This window comes from Cupressus sempervirens, chromosome 11, assembly GCF_028749045.1.
Source record: "Cupressus sempervirens isolate cs-2001-9-10 chromosome 11, ASM2874904v1, whole genome shotgun sequence".
Classification (NCBI taxonomy): domain Eukaryota; kingdom Viridiplantae; phylum Streptophyta; class Pinopsida; order Cupressales; family Cupressaceae; genus Cupressus; species Cupressus sempervirens.
In genome coordinates, this window is record NC_143128.1 from 51,101,086 (window position 1) to 51,113,536 (window position 12,451).

General features: G+C 31.0%; 1 pseudogene; it reads right to left on the bottom strand.

Annotated features, from left to right (window-relative positions):
• Positions 1-4,108: 4,108 nt before the first annotated feature.
• LOC149528195 (putative CCR4-associated factor 1 homolog 7) lies at positions 4,109-9,516 on the bottom strand (annotated as a pseudogene).
• Positions 9,517-12,451: the final 2,935 nt, after the last annotated feature.

Here is a 12,451-nt window from a genome sequence, read left to right on the forward strand (position 1 = left end):
TATTAAAAGTTTAATGATTGCATGATGTGTGCATGAGATTAAATTTAATAAATTAATTGAAAAATGACTCAAGTAAAATTTAAATAAAGTTATTTTATAATTTAATAAACATGCATGAAAAAGAAAAAAAAAAGGATAAAATGAAAGATAAAAAAAAATTAATTTAGAGTTGAAATTTGGTGAGCGTGGAGTTCTCCCTGGTGAATGCATAATTAGTGCCCCAATTTAAGGAGAGAACTCTTTATCACAATTGAGAGGGTTCATTTTTTGGGGGATGAAAATTTTGAGGGAAAATTTTGGAGAAGGAATGTTTGGAAAGGAGAATTTTCTAAGAGGAGGAATTTTCTCTACAATTTTCAGGGACATAGCAATTAGTATCAGTATCTAGGTAGACACTTGTGATTTTTGCATATTTTGTTATGCTCTTTCTTCCTGTCTTCATACTATCTATTGTGAAATTCTAGTATGCATGATTAAATCTTTAGAGTGCATAGAGATTGAAACATATTAGAATCTTCATCCATTAATTATTTTGTTAATTTGATATTAAACCAAAGAGGGTTTTGAGGTTTTAAAATGAAAAAATTTGAAATTTGAAATTTGATTGGTTAATTGTATTTTTCATATCAGACTTAAATTGCAAAGGTTTTATATATATATTTATATTTTATTGAGAATTTGTTTTATTTAAATTTTATAATTCATAAAATCTAATAAAGTAAATTTAATTAAAATCAATTTAAAAAATAATAATAATTTTAATTTACATGTGAGAGGGTGTTTGAAATTTTTTAATAAAATTCATATTAAAAAATAATGTATATTAAATTACTAAGTGTGGGGGTTTTGTTTTACAAATTTTATATATATATATATATATATATATAGGGTGGGAGGCGGGGCCACCAATCCCCCACCTCCCCACACCTTGGTTAGTGCCAGCGGCAGCCATCGAGTAGAGCTGCACAACCTTCATTCAAATTTCAAATCGTGAGTGTTAGTTTGTTATGTTTTTTTTTGTAATAAATTTATATTATTTTTATATATTATATATATATTAAAAATCATTTATTAATATTTTGATTTTTAATTATAATTTTATCAAAAGTTTTTATTATTAAATATTAATAATATTAATTATTAATTATTATATAATTTTATTAATTAAATTTTATTTAATAATAATTATTCAATTTAATAAATTATTAATGAATAATATTATTTTTATATAATTATTAATTAATTCAATTAAATAAATTGTAAATAAAGTTAATTAATATTAGAAGTTGTTTAACAAAAGTTCTAAATTTATTCAACTAGTATCAAATATTGATACTTAATAAAATTATAGTTTATTCAAAGATCAATCTATATTATTTCAATGATTTAATTAAACATTTACCCTTAAGTTATTTTGGGATAATAGATCTAAATCAAATCAATGTAATGGTACCATTATTTAGTTATGAGAATGGATTAATTTATAGGGTAAACTCGAAATTTCCTTTACCTGGAATATGTTGAAAATAAAACTGAAACATTACTCAATATGTTTTCAAAATCAAACTGATCTGGGAGACTATTTTTTTTTAATGTACTTTCTATGTTTTGGGGTTGACCTAGCCTTGACTAGTCTTAGGTTATTACCAGAGGCTCGAGAGTTATGTGTTTGTGATGTCATGTAGATATTTTGATCTCAATCTTGTTAACCCAACCATCGTAATGTGATGGCATGCTTTATGATATGTTTGTATTTACTATTTGTCATTACTTTCCAGTGTTTTGTGTGACACTGAAGTGAATCTATGACCTTCTTGACTTAACCATTTTTTAGTCCTCGATCAATTATACTTGGGTTATTTTCTAGTCACCTTGATGGGACTCAAGTGTTTACTTTGATCTTGGTGATATCATGTTGTGACATATTTGACTTAACCATTTTGAGTCATTGATTAGTATTATTGGGATACTTTCTAGTTGCTCATTGAGAACCGATAGATATTGTGATTTATCTTTGATACTTTCCAGTTGCTCATAGAGAACTGATGTATTTATTGTGAATTATATTTTGATGCTTTCCAATCGTTTGTATAGGGCTGAGGTGATTTTTATATGATTATTGATTTGTGCTTTTATGAGCCTAGGGTAGGTTATCTACATGTAGTGCCGAGAAGTGGCTTGTAATGGGAGCCAAGGCCCTAAGCGGTTCCCAGGATAACCCATTGTAAGTTGTTTAATAAATGAAAATATTACACTAAACGAGAGTAAAATAAACCTAATAAGAATCTTGTATTTTGTCGCCCATGCCTCAAGTGCTAGTAGAAATTAGGATGAGAGTAGAGAGAATGCTTGGTTGTGACCTTGCATTCCATAGTATGCCTTGTCAGAATGAGAGGATACTAGTGGCTGCATAGAGATCACTAGGGACCCGAGGGTCCTAAGAGACTACTCGGGTAACTCTAGCATGATTTGTGCAATGACACTTGCCTGCTTACATAGTAGATTTCTTACATGTCTTGTGTGCCTCTAGAAATTAGATGTCGATCTATCTGAGAACCTTTGAGTTGGATTGCTTTTACGGTTTCCTAGACTTAGAGAGTACTTTTGATATTTGGTTTGATGTCATGTTTGGGACTTGAGACTATCTCCTCAGTGTAGTTGGAATGAGCCATTTAGGTTCAATGCAGTCAGGTGGTAGTGTTTTTTTGCTCTTACCATTGAGATCCATCCATAGTCACCATGGCTGGAGCTTCCTTGTCTGCATTTCCTTTGATTCTTTCTATATATTATTATGATGGATGGTTATATTTCATGATGGATGTTATATCTTGTATGATGGATGGATGTATCATGTATGGTGGATGCTTTCATTTGTTTTATTGTACTTTGTATCATGGACTCAAGTACATGATATGTATATTCTTTTAGCCTTTCATACCCTGTGACATGTACAGTGGATGATTGAGCATTCTAAATTTGATTTGCCAAGAGGCATTTAGAGCAAATGTATATTATTAAAATAGACATTGAACTTTCTAATTATTCTTTCATGTGGATGTGGTATTTGATGGACTTAGTACTAATTTAAATTTAAATGTGATTCAACATCATGGGATCCATGAGTAATGTACCCTGTTGCCTATGCTTTTAGTTGATTGTATGTTATTGCTTCTGCTAGTATGTGTTTAATGTGAATGATTTATCTTCCTTGTTTCAAAAAAAAATGTTGGAAAACTTAGTAAAACTATAGGTTATTTCTTTTGTATCCCTTGGTGGGGTGTTACATTTTTCTTCTGGAAGGGTTTCTCTATAGTAATCATTATGTTATTAGTTCATTGTTATTTTAATTATGTTGTTATGCATTTTTTGAGATCTCTCAATAATTAGTTGAATTTGCATAATAGTCCTCTTAAAGATTAATGTAAGAAGCGATTTCATGTACCTTTGCTTCCTTACAAATACAGCTTTATATAATCCTTGATAGAGAATTAAAAACATAAAAGTTTTAGTGAATAGAATATTTAATGTTTCTCAATGGTTTTAATGTTGAAGCTTAAGGCCTACCTACTAATATAAGATGAAGTACTATCTAGATTAGTGGTGTGCTATACACATGATAATTCTTCTTCCCCCTGCTGTCTTCCACCATATCAATATACAGGATTCCTCCAAATAGTTCTTCTTCCTTAATCACAATTGCAATTCAATCTGTCTAGTTATGCAATGAAATAGGTTTGTAATTAAATATAGTATTAACGGTCATCCATAGTCACTCTTTCGAGTCATATAGCACATTAACGGAATCAGTTTTGATCACGCTTGAGATGCTGCTCTATAATTTAGCTTTGCACCTGACAATTGCATTTGACTTAAAGATTCGAAAGCCTCTTCAACAAGCCCATGTTGTGATATGACATTTCTTAGTGTTCAATTTGCCTTTCTCCAGACATAAGAAATCCCTAATCTTAAAAGAAGTGGCCTTGAATGGTATGAAACCAATTCATATACGAAAGAAAATGATTTACCCATATTATATCGTATAAAGGAAATGTTTAAATTTGACATTTTAAAACCCTTTCAGGTGCGCCCGCAAGTTACAGAACAGGAATCAAATTTAACATTGCCATGTATGCAGATTCAAATTCCTTATCCAATGCAATTCTTCAGATACAATCCATACAAGACATTTGTATACTTATCCAGTGATATGTTTATAAAACCCTCTTTCAACTTCATGAAAATAGACCAAGTAAGCAGACTATCAGACTCTGCTTGGTGACATATGCCAATTCTCTCTACTTTAAGTAGCTCAGTAACTTTTTTAAGACCTCCATAAACTCAATCATAGAACCTAATCATATGCTCCACATCATATACGCTCAGAAAATATAATCTCATCAGACTGAAAAGACCATCTTGTATGAGGCAACTTGTTGCAAATCATAAGTTTTAACAATTACCCAAAATCATAAACACCATGAAAAACAACCCATTTCATATTCTTATTGAAAACAATGCCAGATGAAATCAGAGGCTCCACAAAGCAGTTTGAATGGATACCCAATGTGTTTTTTTTCGTGAAATCGATACCACTTTTTCTTAGCAGCTTGATTGAATGAGGTGCATGAATGTCTTGATTTGGATTAAATTCTATAAAATTGAATTTCCAAACACAAGATGCTTCTCGAATCAGCTGTACAGAAAAAATAGTCTTATGTTAGATGCGCCTCTAATATCAGTTGGAAGAAAAGTTAGTTGTCCTAATTATTGCCTCCTATTTTTTTCCCCATCGCAAACCAGGATCAATTATTTCACCATGCTATTGATTCAAAACCCATCACTCCCATCACTGAAATGAAGATAATTCAGAATTCTAAGAAATCTATACTTCTATTAAATGTATCAAAAGTCCAATGATCGACAATATATTTGGCGATTTGATGCTATAAATCAAATTTAGGCATACAAGATCTGGTTTAACAAGTTCAGTGAACAGATATGCACGCTAGAAAATAATCCACAAACAACTTATAATCATGCTTTAAAGATTTAGTTTGTAAAATATAGCAATTATATCATCTAACATCTGCTTGAGTTCTTGCCTTGGATGTCCTTTCTTATAAAAAATTCTGTGTTCTCATTTTTCAATTCATTCGACACTGCAATGAAAAATGAAAGTGAGAGTCGAAGAACAATACTATTTTTGGGTTCAAATCATAACTTAACAGAATAGATCATCAATATACGCTTCATTTTAGGCAAGAGGCTAGACAATGGTAAGTTGTGAATCGTTCATCTCAAAGATATTAAATTTGAATTTATTCCAAACTTAAAAAATAATAATAATTAATTTCTACAAATAATAATGATGACAATCAATCTGAAACTCATTCAATGAAAAGAAGATAAATTATTCACAAAAACTATACAGAAGTTGACATCACACCTATAATCATCATGGTGGGTTGAATGTCAGCGTGCTTACAAAGTGCGACAGCACATTCCTCTCATTCCATTCTAAACAAGAAACATTTTTATATGGACATTATTTACTTACAGCAAGAGTGCAAACATCTTAACCAGTATATTGATACTAATAAGGTTTTTAGCTAGAAAAATAGTACAAGTTCATCTAATCAATCCTGGATGACAGAAAATGACAATCCGATTTGCTTTGAAATTTATTGTCACGGTACTCAGTTAATGGCAAAAAGAATATACAAGGGCTTGAAACAACGCTATTTTCCCTTATCTAGCGGGTTTTTTTTGTTTACATAACAACTATTTTTACCACTGTATTCTCTTGTAATTCAAGGCTTTAGGTTCTTATTTGAAAGTTTTCGTTCAAAGATTGGTGAAAGAAAGTGCACATATTGCTGCAATATCTATCGAGGTGTGCTATACTTTCATCTTTTTGGTTTTTTTATTTACATCTAATATAAATTGGACAATAGTTTTGTTGTGTGTGACACTAGAACCTTTTGAAAGACACCATGCTTGTGTTACCATGCTTGTGTTTTAGGTGGATATAGTGTCACAACCTGTTTTCCCTCAACTGAATAAATCGGTAAACTTAATTTCACATAGATTTTATTCTTAAATAATTCTTATTGTTTTTAAAAATTAAAAATTGGTATTAGAGGTTGATTGTTATTGTTAAAATGAATGTAGTTAATTCAAAGCCTATTAATTCGCACCACTAATCTTCATCTCGGCAACTTCTTGAATCAATGATTTTGGAATCATTATGTGTTTGGAACATTGAAAAAACCCTTAGAGTATGCGGACTGTTATGGCCAAGAAACTCAAATTCTATGAATATCTACAATCAAATATAAGAAACAGTAATAAAAAAGTCATTAGAGGGTATCAGCGAAAGTGCAAAAAAAGTAGGACTTTTCCAGGCAACGGAGGCAAATTAGGCTTTCCTTAGCCTAGGGTTTCTATTTCTAGGAGCAACCTCGGCGGAGGCGTAGAAAGATTTAACGCCATTGTGGAACTCCTCTTGGCGGTGATCTGTTTGAAAATCCCCTTTTCTCCTGTCGGCTGCTTGGTGATTTGTACAGCCATCTTCAAATTTGCGGTTGGAAGGAGGAAAAACGGGGGTTTGAGTTTTGGATGCACTGTACTGAGTGCATATTTCAGGAAGGGCAAAAAAGAGAGGAGCAGAATAGTTGCTGTTTGGACGAAGGGCTTAGCATCAGTAAATTTAACCAGGTTCCACAGTTTCTTCCATGCTTAAAACTATTTGTGGTTTATTGTTTTATCGTAGTCATCTGAGTAAGTCACACTAGTTATTTTAGGCATTTGATAGTGCACACCTGATAAAGTTTTAAATACATTTTGGATTCATTGGTCCTTATCAAAAAAATCACTATGACTGTATAGCTATAAAACCAAAATCTTTGGTGTGAAGTATTAATTTGACCAGGTTGCCTAAACTAAGCCTTCTCCATTAATCATTCACAACCTTCTTCCTCTAAAGATCAAGCAATGATTAGTGATAGAACATTGTGTGCTCTATATGATATTAAAGGGGCCCTATATATCTTTTATGCAAAATAGTGTTATGTTTGAATCACTAAAGATGCTAGAAATCGAGCTTTCTTTTAATGTTGAAGTTCCAAAGTTATCAAACTATAAGGAAACTTATTACCTTTGATCTGGAATTTGTGAGAATGTTGTGATCTGGTCAAAATAAAATTAGATAGAATCATGAGCCATACCATTGTATATAACAATACTAAATAGAATTGTTGGAGAGGGAAATCTAGGAATGAAAAATCTGAAGGAATAACAAATGTTGTATTTAATTCTTGTGTATATGTGTGGTAATATGAATGTAGAGCACTGATAAGATTGATATTTCTAGTAACCAGTAGTGAGAAACATACTTTAAAACACTGACCTCTAATTCAAATGAAATACTGAAGATGTTGTTGTTCTATTCCAAATAATTTTCAACTTCTGGCAAAATGTACTGCTACTAGAGATTTTAGTGTATTTTAATAACATTAATTGAAACCTAGTGAAATTGGAAACTATTGTTTTATCAACACCTCCTATAACCTTATTGAATTTTTATTGTACTCTTTGTGGTATTGGCTAAGCATGTAAGTTTTATATTTACTTGAGTTGGCTACTAAATATAGTTTGGGCACTTAGGAGTTTTCTTGCAAATAATCCTTTTATATATGACCTAGAGATTAGTTTTATGTAACATTACTTTATCATGACTTGATTAACTATGTTAAGGAATTGGTAACTCATGGAAGGTTGTTGACCTTTAAATTATCTTTTTACATAAATGTGGTCATTTCATAATGAATGAAAAATAATGGTGTCATTCTTGTTAATAGATATCTTGTCTATTTATGTTTTATGAGAGGAATTCAAGATAGGATAACACACTAGGACTATGAATTTATGGAGAAAGAGTTTCATTGCTAGCTATGTGCTTCACTATATTTATATTTATAGCTTTTGTCAATAGATAATTGATGGTAGTACTTGTATGTCCTTTTTAAAGTTGGACTAAATTTCTTACTAGAGATGAGCTAAGATGATGTAATAAATTGATCCATGATTAATGGACTTTATGGTTTTATACTTTTATGTTGATGGGTATATGGAACTCAATGTTGGATAAACCTTGTCATGATTTTACTTATTATAATGATGAAAAAAGGTCTATGATACTAAAGTGATAACTAAGAAAATGTTGTTTTGTTATCTTGTTGACCGATTAATGTTCTTGACATTATTTGTGTAGCACAATTCCATTACTCCTCTAAGTTTTACTTGTTTAGACTATCTCGTTGCCCTGGATATATTTCATGTTAGGAAAGGTTCTGATGAAGCTTAATAGCACTGTGGTAGGGTGGTAAAGCATTCCTACAATATTCTGACCCTTGTGTTCTTAGATAGGTTCTAGAGCTCATTCTAACTTGGTCGTCATGGTTAGACCATCTGGTATTGGTAATCTGGTAACGAAATTATGATTTCTTTTAAATTTGAGCATACATGCATATGTATCATTTTTGTTAAAATTAATAATAACTAATCAACTAATGTTGACTGGTCAAAATTCATAAGACTTCGTTGAATTTTTCACATTTTATAGAGAATGTTGATGTGGCATTGGTTTTGTAGGGGTAGTCTTTACATATAGGATGCTGAAGAGGCAAAAACAACTAGAGCTCCTTCAAATTATTTGTGAATAAATTATTGGGTGCCTTGATGAAAATGTTTTGGTTGTAATACTTGTAGTACTGGCAATCTTGTTTAAGGCTTTGTATGTCTGCATTATTGTTTAAGGTTTTGGATATCTCCATTATGTGACAGTTTTCCATGATATTTAATTTGTAAGTCAATTTCTATTGTAGTTTTCAAAAACCATGCAGGGAAGTTCTTAAAAATGTGATCAGTTTGGAAAATTCATTATTGTAAAATAATTTATTGAAATATTGGTTATAATTTTTATGTCACATGTAATAGAAATTTTCTTTCTAAAATGTTTGTCACTACCATGGTTTGACAGTTGGTTTCACTGTAAAGACACCTGCCACAAACTAAGCGCATATCAATATAGTAGTGGGTGTTTGCTGAGACCTTGCTAGTTCACGGTGACCTGGTGGTTATGAGACTACAACCACCAATTAAATACTATGCTTCTTGTTTAAAAGAGCCTCTTTTTCTCTTAAATGCATGTAAACAAGCTTATTGCTGAAAGCTTTATTGTACGATATTGGTACCAACAAAATTACAGAGTTTCTCTAATTCCTATTTTTTTGAGCAGCTGGGTATACCAGTAAGGGGCTATTGACCTCCTAAATGATTTTTCTAGTAGGCTTTTATTTGGCAAAACCAGATGAACGATTATTTGAACACAAAATTACAGAGTTGTCCTAATTACTGTTTTTTTTCGAGCAGATAGGTATACCAGTAAGGGGCTATTGACCTCCCAAACGATTTTTCCAGTACACTTTTATCTAGCAAGAATGGAAACTGCGCCATTTCCCTCAAGTTCCTTTAGTTTACTATTAAATGATGGTATCAGGTAGGTGTGGCTCTGCTAACTCGCATTCATGAGATTCATGTTCGTTGATCATTGATAACAATTATATTGAAATTTCAATACAAAATCAAAGTTTGGTTCCTGATTCGAAAATTGAAGATACCTTTAAAAAAAAGGTTGACTAGCTACAAAATAATCCTCTCAAATTACTGATAGGTAATTGATTCATTCCCTCTTTGCTCAGGATAAATGTTATTCGGCCTATTTATATTAATTAACCATCTAACTAGCAGAGAGTAGAAAATCAACCATCTTATTGGGTCTTTGATATCGGATAGAAACTACAAACACGAGCTGTATTTTACTTCTACGTTGATAGACCACTCTATTAACGAAGGTACAATTACATAGCTTTTTCAAATATCGTAGTAGTCTCTCTTTAAGCATTCTTAGTATATTGTACTATGATTGTCACCCTTTAAATACTTAATGTTTTTTTTTGTCCCACACCGTGGCATTAAATGTCTGACTGATCATATTAGCCTTGTTTGAAATTTGGTAGATGTTGTGATGTGACCAGAAGATGAATATTGCTGAAAAAAAGACTTTGATAACTAAACGGTCCACTAGGAAGGCAATTGAATCCACAGCTACTAGAAATTTAGACTGAACCCTCTCACAGGCTATTGTATTGCTGTTACAGAACTACCAATACAAATCTTGTTACTTATAGAAAGAAAATGTCAGACGGAGAACAAGGGTTCATTTTTAAAAGTAAAAGTCTTTCTTGAGAGGAGGTGCAGCTAAAAGTTCTTGGATCATAATTGAACTTAATATGGACTGGAAGATTCCTCGACTCAAGAAACACACATGCTTCATTGAGGAGATGATAGTAATCTCTACCTATGGATGCTATTGATGGATGATAATGAGCTATAGGATAAAACTAAGCCTTTGTATGTGAGGATGAGGTGGAACAAAATGTTGAACTGTATTTGGTAAAGAAATTAATGTTGTATTTCTAAACACATAAGGTAAAATCTCATGCTTGCTTGGCAGATAAGGGGATGGAATTGAAGCTGTACAGAATAATCAGTGACATATTCCACATCAAAGTGGATGGTGGCTTGGTGTCTATGGGAAGAATGACTTGGGTTAAGGTAGGGGTTTAGGACCAGAAGTCACACATATAGTAAAAACTCATTCTTGGCAGCAACAGTGGTGGGAAGGAGCAGCAGTTAGTTGCAAGTCAAAATGTTTAATAAGATATTCAATGGAACTCGAAATATTGAAGGGATTCATGGCTGTGTGTTTATTGGAGGATTGAATTAGGGTTAAGGGAGGGGTATGGATGAACAAAAGCTGTACAAATTGTTGAAAAAGAAGATTAGTAGGAGGTAGCGGGAAATTAGAAAGTGATTGAGCATTGGAAATCAAAGATCTGATGGTAAGAAGTTATTAGAGGAAAAGAATGTGAGATTCAAACTTGGGGTAAAGTTTCTATGCATGGAAAGCCTCACCTTGATGTCATAGAATCACCCTTAAATTATTTTGAGTAAATAGTGTTGATTGGATCTATGGACTGGACTTCAAAATTGTTGATTGGTTAGACGAAAATTCTAAAAGGTGGAAACTTGGACTCTACTCTATGAAAAAAGGTTCTATTTGGTGCTTTAGGGTCTTTTCTAGATTTGGAAAAAATCTTTTAATTTGAGTTATGAATTGAATTTACTTGTTGACATAGTAGAAGACATTTTTGTGATGTTTAAACCTTGGTTTATGGCTCTATAGGTAGAAACTCCTACCTTCACATCATAGGGCCTCCCAAATTTTTTAGGTAGATTTTTTTTACCTACAGCCTAGATTTTTGAATTCTAGGAAAATTTAAAAACTTAAGGAGGGTATTCATTAATGTTTACCTTTGTTGAGCATTATAAAGCTAGAAAAACGTAAAATTCTCCTTACATTATTGTAACATACTACAAAGAGTTTTCCAAAAGAAACATGTTTGCTTGTCCTTGGTTGAATTTAAATAAATTTTAATATCCAATTTTAGTGCTAAAGAAACAAGTTATCTTTACAAAAATTTAGGTTAGAGGAAATGGAAACAAAGGAAATCTATTATTTCAAATTATCATATTACCCAAGAAACTATTCATTGTATGAGAACTATCTTCTCAGGAAAAAGTGGGGGCATTGTAGTGTGTATTAGTTTGTAGGTAGGTGAATCAAAAAAAATGATGAGTCTTACGTCTGTGGATAATTTTATCCACAAATTATGGATAGTTGAATATTGGTTAGATAATAAAAACATTTTCTCTAAGATATATGGTATGATTTTAATCAAAAATATAAAAATATAACATTACTATAAAATTAATAAAATGAAAAGCATATGTCCTAATAAAAAATTAAATTATGTTTCTAATCAAATAAAAATAATAAAAAATCTTTCTATTTGTATGTTTAACTGAATATATCTTGAACATTCTATTATAATTTATTATAATTGATTCCAAAATATCATTATGTATATTAATCATTTTCAAATATTCTGAAGTTTGGAAAAAAATATAAATTTTTAATATAATTATAAAATATTTATGTTAGAAGGTTTAAAATATTTTTTTTCCAAATAATCATAAAATGAGACTTACCTATAGTACCACTTGTTTATCTTTCTAGTTCCGTCTATTCTTGAGTAAAGCCACCAAACAAATTTGAAGTTATTTTCCTAAAATATAAACCAAATAAACATAAATTAAAAACAATTTTTTGTTCTTGAATAAAGTTCAACTATACTAAAGAAATAAATAGTAGTGAAAAAGGACTACACATGATTAAAAAGAGAACATCATAACTATAATGAGACCACAAACAATCCACACATAGACTAAATACATAATTAATGATAAATAAAGAACTAAATAACTA